Below are 5,590 nucleotides of genomic sequence, written 5' to 3' on the forward strand. Positions count from 1 at the left end.
TGTATTGTTCATCTCTGTTTGTTTGTTCTTTAATTCTTCTAGGTCTTTGTTAAACATTTCTTGCATCTTCTCGATCTTTGCCTCCATTCTTTTTCCGAGGTCCTGGATCATCTTCACTATCATTATTCTGAATTCTTTTTCCTGGAAGGTTGCCTATCTCCACTTCATTTAGTTGTTTTTCTGGGGTTTTATCTTGTTCCTTCATCTGGCACATAGCCCTCTGCCTTTTCATCTTGTCTGTCTTTCTGTGAATGTGGTTTTTGGTCCACAGGCTGCAGGATCGTAGTTCTTCTTGCTTCTGCTGTCTGCTCTCTCCATCCTCTCTCTTTTACTTTAAAGAATTGTACATACCTAAAGATAGAGAGAATAGAAAAAAGTATATTAGCAGTTTCCTTTTTTCCAGTCTCCCAATCTATTCCTGAGGCAGCCACTTTTAATTTTTTTGCTTTCTCATATTTACCCACACATGTCCATGTCATATTGATATAATTATTCTTGCTTTTTCAATTGTAGATATTTTATAATCAAGCCGTGGTAGATAAGGAGTTAGAACTTTTAAACCATTCTTACCACAGTTTTTTTCTTCCCTCCACACATTTCTTCTTCCCACCAGCTTCCCAATAAAGTTAATTTAACTCTTTAAAGTTAAATAAGTAAAAAATGTTAAGAACGAATATAGTCATGTAAATTTTATTTATGAGCGTAACTTTTTTTTTCTTTCTTTTTTTGTTTTCTGTAAAACTGTCTTTGAACTTATCTAGTTGCTCCATTAGATCTGTCCCATACCTGGCTGTACCACCCCCAACCCCTGCAAATGCTCAAATGTATTAGATCCTGTCTCTGTTTATTCCCACCAAAGTGCTGCCTCCCAAAGGCTCCCACTTCCCATATGGTCACATACCTGTTGCTGCTAAGGCTTGCTTATTAGCACCTGTCATCCCCAGATTTCCTGCCCCCATCATCCTGCTTTTTTATTTTATCAGCTGCGCTGCACAGCCTGCGGGATCTTAGTTCCACAACTAGGGATCGAACCTGTGCCCCATGCAATGGAAGCATGGAATCCTAACCACTAGACCACCAGGAAATTCCTCCCATCATCCTGTTAATTCCCTTCCTTCCCTCCAGCATTTGAGTCCCTGGTTCATGTTTCCCTTCTTCTTCTTTTTTTTTTCTTTTGGAATATACAATATTTCTTATATTTTTTAAATTTTATTTTATTGTGGTAAGAAGACTTAACCTGAGACCCACCCTCTAAAAGTTTTACGTGTACCAACACTGTATTGTTGACTTCAGGTTCAAAGTTGTACAGCAGATCTCTAAAACTTATTCATCTTGCTGGAAACCCTTTTCCTTGATTTGCTCCTCCATACTGGTGTCTGAAATGTCTGAAAATGTTCTTATTCTACATTTACACGTAAATGATTTGGCCAAGTGAAAAACCTTTCTCTCTTAGAATTTTATAGACATTTTCTCCATTGTTTCCTGGCAGCCAGCAGATTCTCATACTAGTACCTGTGTTTGTACCTTGTTTTTTTCTGTTTGGACGCTCTTAGGATTTTCTCTGTCCTTAGTGATCTTTAGTCTTGTGATGATGTGCTTTGGTGTAGGGCTCTCTTCATTGATTGTGGTAGCCGTCTGGTCATCTGATTTAATCTGGAGACTTGTGCCCTTCCGTTCTGGAAAAATTCTTAAATTATTTCTTTGATAATTTTCTACCCTCTGTTCTCTATTTTTGGAATTCATTCTATTTTGATGTCGGACCTCCTAGATTGATCCTTTTAAGTCTCTTGTATCTCACAATTCCATCTCTTTATTGTTATACTTTTGGGAAGATTTTCTGAACTTTATCTACCACCTTTTCTTTGGAAATCAAGGAAATTTAAAATATGGTTGAATTTTTCTGTTTGGATTTCTTTGGCATTCTTTCTTGTTCCAACAGTGTGTGGGACCCAAACACTAAAACATTATTTGTTGCTTATCTGCAATTCAGCTTTAACTGGGAGTCCTGAAGTTTCATTTGCTAACCCTGGTAACCCTAATCCCAGCACGTAGTAAGAGTAAACCAGGAAAGGGGGTCCCTAGACAGCAGTGATTTGGTCAGGCTCGCAGTGATGTGCTTTAGCCTCTTCCCTGGCAGTCACTTTAGATTTGCAAGGAGTTTGGACAGAGGGAGAGACAGGTTATCCTATTTGAGTGGTGGATCCCCAACTGTACCTATATTGGCCAAGACAGATCAAGTTTGGAAGAAATGCAGATGTTACTGAATTAGCATACATGCTACCAATATGCAGAAGTGATTGAATTGGAGTCCGGGTAAAAAGGCTCTTAGGCAAAACAGAACAGAATAGAACAACAAAATCAACCTCAAAGAACCACCCTGATCTCAAATGTCCAGGCTTTTTCCTGTACTCCAGATTCCCCAGCAGAGTGAGACCTCTCTGCCCAGTGCCTGAAGGTGACTAGTGTCATCCATGCCTTTAGGGGTCTCTCGCAGAGGCATGGGAGTATTTATCCTGTCCTATCAGCTGGTCTTGGTTAAGCTCAGGGCACTAGACTCACAGATGTTCTGTTTTGGAAATGGAAGAAACTTTTGTAATGGCTAGAAAGTAATTTTAGCTATTTGGGCCTCAGACGTTTCTGACCCATGGGTTTTCCTCTATAGAGATTTCCTCCAATTTCTTTACCTTCTTTTTGAAATTGTGTCTTTTCAGTTTTCATATAAAAGTCCATCTTAAAGGAATCTAGCCCATTTATGTGAAAGATAAGAAAAGAAATAGATTTCTAATCGTATTTTTGCTTATATATCTTTTAGCCCAGCAAATTCTCCAGAAATAGATTACAAACATTCAAGGATGTATGTACAAGGATGTTCCCTGCAAGTGTATCTAAAATAGCAAAGTATTGATGATGACCATAACGTCCTGCTGTAGAGATACGGACTAAACAGACTGTGGTTCAGATATTGGCTTCTATAGCTTAATACTTGGATGATCAGTTGGAATGAATGAAATGACAACATAACCAATTTATATCTTTGTTTTCAAGAATCTGGAGCACAGGAAAAAGCCTGGACATTTGAGATTGGGGTGGTTCTTCGCTATTGATTTTATTTTTCTATTCTGTTCTGTTTTGCCTAAGAGCCTTTTTACCTGGATTCCAGTTCAATCACCTCTGCATATTGGTAGCACGTATGCTAATTCAGCAACATGTGCTTTTCTTCCAATAAATAAAATCCAGTTAATTTAATAATCGTCTTAAACTTCAGTGGGAATTTAAAATTCATTTCTTTATATGACCTTAGAGTTTTGTTTTTTTAAGCTCTTAACTGCAGCTTAAATGATGCTTTAATTTTTCCTGTGCAGTTGGCATTCCGTTTAAACATATAAATGACTTAATCACATAGATAGTTTTAGTGATAACTGTAACTTTCAAAATATAGAAACTACCATGTAGTAAGTAATAATTGAGCCTAGCATTCATAGACATGGAGACCGCGTGTCTGCTTCCCAAATTATAATTTTTGAGGTTCCACTTACTCTGTTTCCTTTTACAAAAAATGGGTGCCTTTCCAAAATTTGTATCATGAGATAATATATATTTAATTTTTGTAAATTATAAATATGCCAACACATATTTGAATATCACTTGTTATTCAAAAGCAAAGCCTTAAAATTTAGAGAACAATATGAACCTTACAGTAAAAAAAGGATGATACTGCCTTGGTTTTTTTAACCCAACAGAGAATTGCCCTTTCATCAGCTACCACATTCACCAGATTCGGTTCCTAACGACTTCAGACAATTTCTAAAGCCACATGCACTCTGCCAACATTGGGTCACCTTCAAATAATGTCTAAGAGGCTCCACTGGCAACTAAAATTTCCTAAATTAAAGGATGCTGCTTGAGGGAGAATGCTTGGTTGAGAGAAAAGACTCCGTGTGTGTGTTTGTATATGTGTGTAAATCGAATATGTACATATACATGTTCTATGGTCAGATTTTATGTTGGAATTATTTGTAATGATACAACTTGTTTATGGATTCGTCTTTAGTATTTGTAGTTTTTTTGTTTTCTGTTTTTATAGGATTATACCATTAGAGGGCAGTATTGTAGAGGTTTAAATGTACCTTCTTAAATGTATTGAATTGTAAACTGTTTATAACCTGTAATAATCAAGTGAATTTAAGGCCTTAGACTTACAGTATATTAAACTGCAACCTCAATTGATACATCCTTGCAAATATTTTAAATTAATAGAAGAAATTATGTAACAGGTTAAGCTAGTTTACACCCAGATCTCTTAATTTTAGTTTAGAGAAGGGAATTATTTGGTCAGTGTGGCCATAAGGGTGACAATATATACCTACAGTATTTCAGTTCCTCTGATGTAAGAAGGCTCAAAGGATTGAGTCTTATAGGAATTGCACTTAACATCCAAAAACTTGCCTTACGGACTTAGTGAAAATAGATCCATGTGGGTAGGATTCAACCTGTGGATTTTTTTTTTTTTTCCTAGCTATAAATGGGAGAAGGAGGTGCAATTTTAAGGTTTATGGCTCTAGGGACATTTTGAGATCTACCTGATTATATCTGGTGGTTTCCTTTTGGCCTCAATTTGTATATGCCTAGCAAAGAATATGTGCTGTTTTTTTGTTTCTACACGTAATTGATAAATTCATGGAAAGGTAGAGTCTCTCAAAAAGGAAATGTGATTTTTCTTCCTCTAAAATTCACTGGCTAAGAAAAAAAAAAGTATTATTACAGTACGGTGTTATCCTTATAAATAAAACTGCCTATAAAATCCTCCAGTTACTGCTGCCTGTAAGAACGAGATAATTGAAATCGAGACACTCGGGCTCCTCCAAGTCTTTAGTGGTGGGACTGGGCATGCCCAGTAGCTCAGACGGGTCTGGTTGCAAATAAGCAGCTTTCACCGTTCAGCAGCCACGGGGACAGGCAGCTCCAGAGACGGGGTCTGGCTCCCTTAAACGTAAGCACGTGCGGGTTCCCAATCGTATTTTTCGGAGCCCCTCGGCGTTTTCTGCCGGAGCACTGCTCCATCTTTCCTTGATCACGGAGGCTTTGGCGGCCTGCACCCTGGCCCCTTAGACTGCGGCCTGGGCCAGCCCACCCGAGGAGCGGATCTCCGGGCTGGGGGCGGGGTGGGGGTGGGGAGGAAGGCGGGGAAGCGAGGAGGAGGGCGGGGAAGGGAGAAGGGGGCGGTTCCAGCGGCGTGCTGGCCAATCGGCGCGGCTCTTCCCTGCATATATTTTGCACGGAGACTGGGAGTCCTAGTCTAGAGCCTGGTGGAGCCCGGCTGCCGACGTGTGCCGACGTGGGAGCCTTCTCCGCACGATAGTGGGATCTACATCTTCCCGGAATCGCCAAGCCCCAGAAGCCGGGTTTCTTTCCATTAGGGCTGCTGTTTTCTATTTCTCCCTGAGCTACATAAAGCTAGAAGATTTTTATCTAGCTCAAACAAGGCTGCTAGTATTCCCTCTTTTTTTTTTTTTTTTTTTTTTTTTTTTTTTTTTCCCCCCTGCGAGGGTGTTTTTGGCTGGAATTGCATGAAATCCCAATGGTGTGGACC

General features: G+C 39.2%; 1 protein-coding gene across 7 annotated transcripts in view; it reads left to right on the forward strand.

Moving 5' to 3' along the window:
• TSC22D1 (TSC22 domain family member 1) overlaps positions 1-5,590 on the forward strand; it is a 128,079-nt gene that overhangs the window by 120,156 nt on the left and 2,333 nt on the right. The window lies entirely within an intron of this gene.

This window comes from Physeter macrocephalus, chromosome 13 (assembly GCF_002837175.3).
Source record: "Physeter macrocephalus isolate SW-GA chromosome 13, ASM283717v5, whole genome shotgun sequence".
In the NCBI taxonomy this organism is placed as follows: domain Eukaryota; kingdom Metazoa; phylum Chordata; class Mammalia; order Artiodactyla; family Physeteridae; genus Physeter; species Physeter macrocephalus.